Source organism: Cyprinodon variegatus, unplaced genomic scaffold, assembly GCF_000732505.1.
Source record: "Cyprinodon variegatus isolate N-32 unplaced genomic scaffold, C_variegatus-1.0 Scaffold330, whole genome shotgun sequence".
Lineage (NCBI taxonomy): Eukaryota > Metazoa > Chordata > Actinopteri > Cyprinodontiformes > Cyprinodontidae > Cyprinodon > Cyprinodon variegatus.
Genome location: NW_015150783.1, coordinates 184,672 through 197,206, shown reverse-complemented (window position 1 = coordinate 197,206; position 12,535 = coordinate 184,672). Strand labels below are relative to the sequence as shown.

The 12,535-nt window shown below is 37.3% G+C and overlaps 1 protein-coding gene across 7 annotated transcripts in view; it reads right to left on the bottom strand.

Moving 5' to 3' along the window:
• wscd2 (WSC domain containing 2) overlaps positions 1–10,594 on the bottom strand; it is a 53,171-nt gene extending 42,577 nt beyond the window's left edge. For 6 of the 7 annotated variants that reach the window (XM_015385046.1, XM_015385049.1, XM_015385044.1 and 3 more), the window contains exon 1: positions 10,147–10,594. The gene's annotated coding sequence lies outside the window, so the exon portion shown is untranslated. Of the gene's footprint in view, positions 1–9,947; positions 9,967–10,146 lie in introns of those variants that run through there. The other variant, XM_015385045.1, reaches the window with a different exon arrangement.
• Positions 10,595–12,535: the final 1,941 nt, after the last annotated feature.

The window sequence follows — 12,535 nt, the reverse complement described above, 5'->3', positions numbered from 1 at the left end:
GCTGCTGGCACCTCGTTATGGTTCAGCTTAGTTTCCTGCTTTAACCTGAGTTATTACTTTGAAGTTGCTGGCCCCTCAGCATTTTTCTCTCAATTGTTAGAGATGCGTGTGACACACCGCAGAGCTGAAAAATATATATATATATTCAGTTCTGGGCAGTTTCCCACGTAGTTCTAACAATTGAGAGAAAAATGCTGAGGGGCCAGCAACTTCAAAGTAATAACTCAGGTTAAAACAGGAAGCTAAGCTGAACCATAACGAGGTGCCAGCAGCACCTCTAAGAATAGGGGTGAGAAAAAATACCCCATAGAAATGCTAGGCTAAAGGATGAGTTGATTTTTGTTTGGGTTTTGGTTTTTGTTGAGTGGAGTTTACATGGTAGCCTAGTCCTACAATATTTTAATTACCACAAGCTGGTGGTGTACTATTCCCACCCAAATAGAGTATTCTATTTATTTATTTGCTATATTTATTTTGGTCACTTTAGTTTATTCTTTGTCAGTATTTAATAACATAACTCAGGTCTCTTAAGTTATTTTTCTTTAAAACAATTGTTATGGTTAAAAAAGTTGGTTAAATAAATATTTAATTGGAAGTCTGTGTTTGTGTTTTTTACTAAATTTAAATCATTTATCAATATTATAAAAAGTCCAGACAGAGCTGCACATAAAATATGGTTTCAAATCTTTTCAATAATTATCGATATCGATCAATATGCATTTTTTTTTAATCGATAAGCTTTTTTTCTATATCGCCCAGCCCTATTATGTACCAGATAGTGTTTTTTTTGTGTCAAAGGACAGTAAACAAACCATTAAGTACAGTAGCATAATGCTTCTTTGAACACAACTAGCAATGATAAACTATAAAATTCATGGAAGTGTAAAACTAAATGCAGTCGCAGGTTAAAAGAAAACAGTTTAGTCGTTTGAAAAAAAGCCAAGGCAACCATCTGAAGGCAATATGAACTTAAAGATTAAGGTTTGCTTTCTGCCATAGTCTTATAAAAAAAGATTTTGTATCCCCCAAGTCATTGTATTGGAGGATATACAATTCCAGTGCTACAGTATTAGGAGGGGCAAAAAAGGTGTGTGGTTTCATACAGTGTATATATAAACTGATATTAATAGTTTGTTTTTTTAAAGACAGCTGATTTTATTTATTTTTTTGTTGATTGCAGAAGGATATAGCCCAATTTTGGTCTGTTTGTATAAAGTTATGTACTTAACTTCATTTATAAAACATTGTCCCTTTTGTACCACAGTGTAGGGTATACCAACTTCTTCAAACTCTTTGGACTTCCACATTCCACAGTATCTTATGACGAAAAAGGAGGAAACAATGCAGCCACCTAACACAATCCAGCTGTTTGTTTTATAATGGTACAATTAAAAATTAGCAAGCAACAACATGGAGCATGAAGGGGAAAAAAATAAATCAAACACTGCAGACGTTTGGCCGTACACTGGGACAATGTTTAAATCACTGGTTGACTGAGGTGCGGTCTGAGGCCTAAGTCACTAAAATGATGAGTCATTCTTCCCTTCAGCAACCTGAATGCAACATCTGCAACGACACAGAAATCTCAAATGGAGGCAATATGATTTGACATGTTATGGCTGTGGGTTTGCGGCTGACCAGCCATGTTATATTTACCGCATATGATAGTTCTGGACGTCAGGACAACCTCACCCATTTGCAGACAGATGGAGAGCATAGGCGTCAAGGAGGAGCTGAGGTTATAGCGCTCTGCTTGCTGGACTTATGAAAGTGGCTGATAAGGGGAAAGACTTAGGCTCTCATCCCGGCTGCAGCTGGAAAATTAATTGCACCACTTTTAAGACTGTGGACGTTGCAATAATAATCCTCTATTTTAGGTGTTTATAAATAAACCCTGCTTGGGTTACTGCTGCACATCTTTCACATGAAATCCCAATGGATGTAATTACTGAGCAGAGAACCATCATTGGGAATTGCTACTATTACCCTTTAATGGCATACTCCCTGCAGGTGGTATGTAAAAGTGGTTTATATCCTCAAAAACCTTCAGCATCCTATAATTCCAGCAGTAGGTAGAAGCATAATGATGCACAACTTGATTGTAGCACTGTGCTTTCCTTCAGAACAACCTGACAAATTTCTCTAGCAAGTGTGAAAACCCAATTAGAGCCCAACATGCTGAGAGGAGATCAGACGCTGCTGTTGATGCTGACTACAGGCTGACAGAGCCAGAGGGGACTCCCATCCTTTATCACGGGGAGGGGGCGGGGGTCTCCTACTTATGTGCAGCCAGATTGCATAGGTACACTACTTATCAAAATCTCCTGGCATCTTCTTTAGAGCTAAGACCCTCTGATTTTAAACAGTATAGACTGCAGTGTTATGTTTTCAGACCGACTAACACTGTTTGAGGTGCAGCAAACAAAGCATTCCTTTGCTGATTGCCACTGTTAATCCAATATTGACAGTGTCATTTATTTCTAACAACTTAGTGCCATTAGATATAAATTAGGTCTTCTTAGGTTTAATTTGGGAATAAATAACTTTGATGTGGTTATAACTTGTGCTTTAGCTCAAAAGCAACAACATAACACACACACAGAGCTACAGAGAACCTTTTGTTTTCCAAATATGCATGGCTAGGCATCCAAAATGTTCTAGTTTAAAGGCTTTTTTTAATGCATGTTTAAGCTCTGTTGGTGCAGAAGTTAAGGCAAACAGAGCCCATCAGTTAAACTCCCACAAAGACCTTATTGTGATGCAGGGATCAGGTTGAACAGAGAACAAGGGGTCTGCTACTCCAGGTGAGCAATTACAGAGGCAATGTGTTAATCTTGCTGACTGGCACTGTCTCAAGGTCAACGACAGACCCCGCAAAATGGGTCTTTTGTATTCACTTGTGCCCCTCCTTACGATTTTTCATTTCTCAGTGCTTTCATACACTCGCCTGTGTTATTCAAGTATGATATTTAGAGAGTAACCTTGGAATTTTTGAGGGTAAACAGTTTAGGCGAGACGAAGGGGAGCCAGTTCCGATGCCACTGGCTTACCCACAAACCAACATCACATATGTTGGATGCAGAACATTGGTTAGAATGAGTTTTTTTTTTAGGTTTATTTTTCACAGACAAAAATAGATGGATTTTTTTATTTATTTATTCAAGAAATATTCAGTTATTTCTAATTTCAAAGTGAAGAACACCAAATATATCAAGTAGTTTTATTTAAAAGCAGATTTGGGTGAGCAGATTCACATCCATTTGTTCTTTCTGAAAACTAAAAAAAAAGAGAGAAAAGCTGTATGGCATTCTTTTGATACCGGAACTGTGTCAGTACCTTTCTTCATTTCTGTTCAATTAGGATTTAATTATTTAAACTTAATGATCTATTTTATGCAGACCTCTAATGAATTAGTTTTATAAACATATTGCATGTTCAGTTTAAAACAATAAAAAACAACAAATAAGCATTCAAAACATCCTCTGAGATTAAAGCCTAAAATTGTGTTAGAAGAGCCAAGTGTAAACAAAAGACCTATTTGCATATATTAAATAATCTTTTTTTTAATGTTTGAATTGTGCAGTTATATCTCATATACCAATGATTATTAACACAGGAAATGAGGGTATGAGGCTCTGCACAACCAAAAATCTTCCTTTTAAAATTTATTGCCAAAAATGCCTTTCCATTAAGAGTAACCATTTGAAAAGTGCTGTAAAAACAAAAAAATATAGAATTAGGATAACTTATCTTGTTGCTTTTTATTTTTCCTTTCTATTAGGTAGTTGCACTACTGAAAAAAACTTTATATGTGCTGTTCTCTTGATAAGTTCACACAGGAAGATAACTGTGGTGCACTCCTACCTACAATCATTTCCCCTGTCAATAACCAGCAGTGTCTACCTAAATAACCACGGAGGCAAACAGGTTGAGAGTTTAAATGTTGAATTAATACTGATGCATTAAAGGTATTGAGGAGGATTTTCGCGATTTTTCTAAAAGACTCCACCGCTCCACTTAAAAAAAAAATGGACATGCACAACTCTGTACCCACTACTGAGAGGGAAAGTCTATTACACTTGTGTAAGAGCATAGATGAGCCCATTTCTCCTTGTGCAGGCTCCATTTAAAAGTTGCTGTTTTCAAAGCTCATACAAGTTTACTGTGTCCGAACATCCGCCCTAACCCCAAAATCCCTCAATCGCTATAGCGGGAAATATATAGTGGGCTTTATAGCAAACTCAGTTAACTGACCATTTGGACAGATGATCACTGCTTTTTTCTCCCCATTGGTCACTTAACTTCTCCTCCACTGCAACTTTGTTATTAGTTGCTGCTGTCGAGCATTCCAGAATATGTCTGCCTCTTATGACGCCTTTCTTTTCTTCTCATACACTTTGTAGACCCTTTTACTCTTACAACCCTCTGCCATTTTCAAAGAACCTCAGTGAGAAACCATAGCTCACCAATGATATGTGCATGTACAGAAAAAGATGAGACGAGCATGCATGACGGGCTTACTTAACATATCACTAGAATGCTTAACAATTAGGAGGACCACGTATTTAGATGATCCACCCAGAAATAAAAGATCATCCTCTATACCTTTAGTCTTTATGACTTTCTGTAGACTGGAGTTGTTGTAAGAGAGAAGGTGGAGAAGACTTTGGTCTGGGTCTCTCTCAAACTAAATTTAGCCATCATTTAGACGTCGTGGTAAAGACGTCATTGTTGTAGTCTGCATTTTTTTTCTTTTTTTTTCCTGCTTGCTTTGATTCTGATTTATTTTCCTATATTTTAATCATGCAAAGCATTTTGCATTGTCTTTGTACTGAATTGTGCTATACAATTGTGCCATCAGACTCTGGGTCCAGCTATTCTAGCTTTCTTCTAAACAAACAGATTGGGAGAGGTATATTTGGTTTGAACTAGTTAACTGCTTACATCCTTTCAGGTAAACATCAATTTTTAAAATCCAGATCTACCCCTTTAAATGCACACTTAACACTCTTAATGTTTAATTCAATCTCATAGTTTCTGTCTCTAGCAAAAAAGAAAACCAAAAAAACACAATAAATTAGATTGTAGTTTATCAGTTGGTTTAGTCTCATATATACAGTTAACCAAAGTGTTCATTACTTAGGAAGTGAAGTAATGCTCAGTTTTTACTTTTTCTTCCTGGTAACAAAACAGATCCCTGTCTTTATTTTATATATATATATATATATATATATATATATATATTATATTATATATATATATATATATATATATATATATATAAATGCCTGTCAATCTGAACAGGCCCCAGATTTAAGGCAGGGATTAAGTTTGGAATCTCCCAGATTTATGCGATTTCTAGCTCATGGTATTTTTTTTTTACTTGCCACCTGCCCAGGCAGGCCTTATCTGAAAAGGTCTTAAGGAAAAAGTCTGCGGTTGGGGCATAATCCTATTATAAGCAGCAAATCTGACTGAGAGGCACAAACACCATAAAGGCCATCGACCAACTTGGGGCTGTGGAACACTACTTTCCTGCTTTATTCATCTACCTATAAAAGAGAAGCAAAAAGTTATTGAAATACAAAAAATTATAAATAACCTATCCTCAGACAGACACTAAACAAATAGCTATGCCACTTACTTCATTGTCCTAGATTTTTTGAGTTCATCTTGAAGCAACGGCCAATCAGAAAAACACAGAATCGCCATCCTATCAGACTCACTTTGTTGGAATTAAGACAAGGCAGTATAAGCAAAATCATCAAATACAAACCAACAAGTATCTTAATGAATCTGAAAGATATTTTTTTAATCATATCAATAAAGATATGTATTTTGATATTTGGTGTGTATCTGTAGAGATAATCCTCAAAATGCACAAATATATAGGTATAAATACTGATATTTATCGACATAAAAATATTATACAATGACAGCTACTGAGCTATAATTTTGGATAAGGATGTCCTATCAAACTCCAGGCGTTTGCTGAAGGTTCCGCTTGGTGGATGTTTGAAATTTATGTTTATAACCTAACCGTCAGTCGCACCCACAGTAGAACATGCATCTGCCTTTTATGCAGCCAGTGCTTGTAAATCACAGCTTATTATTTGTAAGGCTTGAAAACTCCATTTAGACCTTTTTTTTTGTTAATCAGCCCTATCAGATTTTTTAATAACAATCTAATCAAAGACAGAGAGATAGAAAAGTTGATAAGGCCACAGAGTATTTTTTTTTCTGTATTTTTTCCCAGATGCTCATTGCTCTCAACTGAGGTCCAGTCCAGTCCCACACCACCCACCCCATCCCTTGGCCAGTGAACCAGTGGGCTGGTCTGTATTTCAATTTCGGGGCATGACAAAAGTACAGGCTAGAACCAAATAAGGCACCATCCCCAAGTTTACGTCAACTCGGGCCTGTCGATGAAGTTTGAACTTCTCTATATGTCCATTTCACCCACTGAACTATCGTTCATCTATGACAATGTAAACTCGGTTTTGCATTCTATGACCACTTTAAAGCTAACATGGTTGAAAATTTGCTGCTGTGCTCCATGTTTAGCTTACAGGATTCCTACAGATTTCAAGTTCACATTTCTATGCTTCTCCAAAAATATTTTTTCCCCACTTAAGGTTTTTTATAACTAGGAATTAAACTGGAACATTTAATGCACCTGTGCAACTTGGTTTTTATCTTTCATGAGGTCTAAAAAATGATTAAACAACCGAAAAACTAGCTTCTAATGATCACGGTGCCGTCCGTACCTTTTTTGATATCTGAAATGAATTAGACAAGAACCATGTCAAAATCATTAAGCATTGAACTTGAGATTCCTGAAATAAGACATTTAGTATCTAACACTAAATGTAGATTTGAAGCATAATATGCAAATCCCAAAAAATATGAGGATAGGAGCAGACATTCTTTCTCAAGAAAAAAAATACCCTCGATGCTAAGGTCTTTAGCTAACTTGCTTTATTAACTTTATAGGATTAAATATTTAGTTTCCTGCTATTAAACAAAACATTATGATGCACTAATGCCTTGAAGGAGTATCTGGTTATAGAGGGAACCCTTTTAATGCACAGCTAACAATACTAAAGAAGATTTGTCCTTTAAAGGGCTAGAAAATTTCAATGACTTTCAGAGGGAGGCAGCAGCTATTTTTGTAAGAGCTCTAATGAGGATCTTGACATCCCTTTTTTAGCGTTGATGTATCAGTAAGTAGTGCACCTATCAAACTCACACACACAGTTAGGGTTGTGTGGCCATGAGTTTACTGTAATAACCAGCCAAAGTATGCACAATAATTTCTCTCAGTTTCCCTCCAGATTGGGGCTACTGGAGAGGTTTCAATGGCAGGTTGAAGAGAGGTTGGAGGGAAGGAGAGGAGAGAAGCTGGAGAGGATTTCAAAGGGTTCTAGGGCTGCGCCGATACACAAAGGGCTTTATATTAGGGGCCACTCTCAGGTTCTCCTCTGCAGTAAAAGCTAATCCAAAAATGTAACATTACACTGCAAAATAAAGGCTTTTTTCAACTATTAAAATCCAATCTTTATTGAACATTTAAGGTTCCGTTTTAATGCCAAGGGGACGACTGGATAGAAAAAAAAACACCTACTTTGATCATTCTAAGCATTAGCAACAGAAGTGGAAATAACATTGTGCATTTAAAAGAGTGAAGAAACATTAATTTCTTCACACTGTTATTCCCCTCTTGTATGTGTTTGGCTGCCTGAGGGAAGAGAGGGCTTTCATATCATTGCAGTACCTGTTGGTAATAAGAAAATCCATGTGATTTCATTTATATTGTCGTGAAAGAACATACTTACATTTTTTTCGCTAAAGATGAAACCAAATTCAAACTAAAACAGGATGAAAAATGCTCATTAGACCTTTAAGAGATAAAAAGTGGGTTTAGTTTATGTTTTACAAAAAGGTTCACTGCATTGATCAATTCAGCTTGGTCTGGATTCAGAATCTATGAACTGTGGCCTGTGCTCCAGCTGCCAAAACAAGAGGCCTGTCATGCTCTTTGCTTTTTATTCACTGTCATGGCAAGTGCTGAAATAGCAGCAACATGAGCAGTTAGTGTCATTCATAAATTGATTTAACCGCATTGTAATCAATCTGAGGAACCACAGGGCTTCTCTTCTTCCTCCTCTTCAGCGTTTCACAATAATAGGTGGCTCAGCGATCTATAATACAACAAAGTCGCACCAAAGGGGATGGGAGGGTAGAGGTGTTTCCTCAGGAGGATTACAATTAAATCATAATACTTTGGCTTTTTGTTGTAATAGTTAGTTTGTTGCATAGTCAAGCATAAAGTTTTTCAGGCAAATATTTAAAAGTATATTTTTTTTGTTTTGATATTTAGATAAATAACCCCTATAGAAGATGGGTTCTACTGATTTATAGCACTAATAAATACCACAGAATTAACAAAAATGCAAACAAGAGAAAATAAAAACAATTAAACAATACAAGACTTTCAATGAGTCACTGGTCTAAAGCAAAGGTGAAGCCACATAACTTAAAAAAGACTCAGAGAGTTTCTAAGGTTAGGGACAGGATGTCACTGTTGTACTTGAGATACAACATCCCAAATCAGACATGCATACAAACCTAATTGGAAAGAATCACAGCTATGCTATTTTAATTCAGGAAAGAAAATGTTTTAACTGTATTTGGACCCTTGCCTGACCCAATTTTCATGGTAGACGAGAGAATACAGAAATACTTTCAACATTTATGTGTGAATTAATAATGTTAAAAGGGACAGCTTAGAATGCGAGCAGTGTACTTGTTAGCACTACCTTGCACTAAGGACTGGAACCAAATTCCTCTTTTCTCATGCATATAATTTGCACAGTTTCTCCTTATTTTAGGGGGTGTGATTATTCAGATACTCCAGTTTCCATCCACACTTAATGAAAATGTAGGGGTGCATGATTGTGTGTCATGCACCTCTATGTACTGCTATATGAAGGACTAGCGACATGTTAGGATAATACCATGTCCATGTTCCAAATAGCCCTGTTCTCATGTATTCATTTACTGAATAAAAAGGTAAACCGTCTTTCTTTGTAGAGAAAAGATTACAGCTTTAGAGATTGGAAGAGAATGGAGTACGTAAATAAAGATCTTTATTTTAGCAAATTACCGCTATGATTAACATTATCAGACTAGATATCCTGTCCAATACAAGTGTTTTTTATTTTGTATTATATAGTTCTAGTTGTCAGCATTGCATGTTGCATTAATTACTGTTTCAAACAGCGGAAAAATCAGTTTTGAAATCTAATACATTTTAGCAAGTGACCCTTCCCTTATACAACAATCAATTACACATGCATGTTGCCTCTAGGGAAAAAGAATTGCCTGCCTTTGTCCTAGTGCACTCTACTATCAGTCATGAATTATCCAGGATTCAAAATATTTGAGGAAGACGTCCCCTAGAAAGACCTGAAGGGAGGAGTACACTTTTTCTTTTCTTTTAATTGGCTTATTATCTAGATTTATACACTTCAACTGAAAATAACTGGGGTTGAAATTCTCTGCAGCTGTTATTGTTCTGGGTCAGCAGATGAAAAGTTTGGAAGCAAAAGGGGCTCAACAGCAGTTCAGCTCAGCCCGTGTGAATTTGCAGCTGTGGTTAAAAATTAGCAGTAAGTCTCTAATGAAATTCCAGTATCTTCACACTTGGGGGCCCAGGGTAATCAAATGGTTCAGTTTGTGGGCCACCAACCATGCAGGTGGTTAGACTGAAGTTTCTTCACAGGCCAGCAAACAAGTCAGTGGATAAAGAAAAAGCAAAAAGATTTAACCAATAAAAGAGATATCTCTTCAATAGAGGAAAGTAAGCTCACAAGAACTTGCAGCATTGCTAAAATCAATCTAATTAAAAAAAAATTCGTTTCATTTGTTTAAGACATAACTAATACCTGGATGTTAAGGTTTTTCATCACTTCTTCACCTCAGAGGCGTTCTTGTTTCAGTCAGGAACCAGCAGGACTCCTGCACCACAAATCCAGCCGCTGCTGCTTTATAGTTCTGACTTACAAACTGATCTACTGCAGCAAATGGCTTTCTTCCAGGTTGAATTCAACAGAGGGAATTGAATGAAGACTGTGTTCTCCTTACCTCTACCGTGAATCCAGATGAAGCCTCTGCAGATGGTATGCAGGGAAACTCAGCTGATGATGGTTATCTGTCAGAGTCGGTCAAGATGTTTTACCTCCAACATAAACAACTCCCCTGTCTGTCATGTTTCCAGGCTTCAGAGGTTCGTTTGTGGATCCAAGCTCGTAGGGTTCTGGTTCAGTAATGAGCTCCAGCCTGCTGTGCACTGCGAAACCCGCTGCACGCTCCTGCGTGTCGCTCGGAGAGGGAAGGGGAAGTGTTTATGTCTCCCAGGGCTCACACCCCTTCTTCCCCTTGCAATCACGGCTGTAATTTGTTTGAGTCGACGCTTTGATTCGATTTAAGCAGTGGATAGATAGGTTTTGGGTTTTTCTCCCTCTTTTTCTCGGCTGTCCGATGTGCTGACAGCTTCATGCTGCAGGGAGGAAGCGCCGCACCGTGCGCCCTGCGCTCCGACATGGACCAACAGCACTGCCTGCTGTACTTAAAGCGACACAGCACAAAGATCCATTGATTTCTGGGCCAAGCAGGTAAGCTCTGACTTCCAGGTAAAAATCACACAGAAGGTTTGTGTTCTACGGAAAATTTGATTAAAATAACGCATATTAAGGAATAAAGGTACACAATTAGAAATGAAGCTATACTATTTGATTTTATATATAGCTATAAAAACTTGGAACATGTGGAATGATGAATATGGGGGAATAGGTGCATTCACTCAGATCATAGTCAAGCTTATAGTGTACACGTTTCACGTTGATAAGTCATTTTTAGTGTTCAACACATCATTGTATTAAGATGAATAAATAGAATTTATTCAATAAAACCACAAACCTTCCCAAACAGGTCCTGGCTCCTAATTTCAGGGTCAGTCTGCTTTTAAAAAAAATGAGCACAAAAAACAAAAACACAGATTCAAAGTGCACAATTGTTTGCTGCAAATATGCATCAAATAAGAGCACCGTGCAGGAAAAAAAATGCTATAATTTGAATAAAACAGAAATCTGCCCAATCTTATTTCCATAACTGCTTTTCTTTGCAGGGTTGTAGGGTGGGCTGGTATCCATCTTTAGCAGTCATTAAAGCTAACCTTGGACAAACACATCAGTCAATTACAGACCTACACAGATGCACAAAGAAGCATAGACAATCTCATACCTATGGGCAATTCAGAGACCAGTTGATCTAAATGTCCAGGTTTTTAACTGCTGGAGGAAACAGGAGTATCCAGAGAAACACCTAAATTTGGATGTGCTCTCATTTTATTTACATATGTCGATTTTGAAAACTGTTTTGAGAATGGATAAATGAAATATATCATTGTGGACAATAAGTACTGGCAAAGCACAACTGTAAATAGGGTTTTATGTTTCTCTAACTTTACTGGTGATACGGAAAAAAAATTCAGATTTTGGGCAGCTGTGACTCAGGAGTTAGGGGTTTGTTCTGTAACCAGTAGCCATGCAAATTTGTGGTGTTTCTATTTGGTCTAAAGCGAATTAACCAAACCACAAAGTTTGAAGTCATCATATGTCGTCATCCACATCATGTTGACATTAATGGCTGTAGTAAGAAGGAAGAAGAGGCTGCTATCTAGCACCGACCACAGATCAGTGATGGAGGAATGTTTTAATAAATGTCTTGCCATCGAGTGATCTTAAAATGTCAGTAATGGTAGCTATCTGCCATGCTTACACGCATAATGGGAATATTCAGACAGATGGCGAGAGCAGAAACAGCTAATCAGTCTTGTAAAGTAAAATTTTGCTATGTCAGAGCTGATTTAAAAAGTGTTTTTAATATCCCATTTTAATAAATCTGTTTTTTTTTTTGCAAAAGCCAAAAAGCACGTCAAGCGAGCAAACCTTAGTGAATTAAAGGTAGTTGTTTTCAAAATTGTGGTTTCCATCATTCTTTCTGATGCAATACCTCAAAATGTGTATTAGAAAAAAGCTGAAGGAAATACATTTAGTAGGGGTTGCCAGTTCAAGCCCCTTGACCCATGTGTCCCAGTCATTGTGTTCCTGGGCCAGTCACTTCACCCGCCTTGCCTGTTATTGATGGTCAGAGGGCCCCCGGGGTACCAATCAGATTTCAGGGGGATCAATAGCACCCCCTGCCAATTCTAACTTCGCCCCTGCTCCAGTTGCATGCCACAGCTTCTGTCATTGCTGTTACAGTAGTTGTCTAACCATCAGTTTATGGAGTTGATAAAGCTCTATGAGGTATTGGCCATTTGCCATACATACTGAATTCACTTCAGGATTGAAAGAAAATACCATGATTTTATATATATATATATATATACACTCACCGGCCACTTTATTAGGTACCCCATGCTAGTAACGGGTTGGACTCCCTTTTGCCTTCAGAACTGCCTCAATTCTTT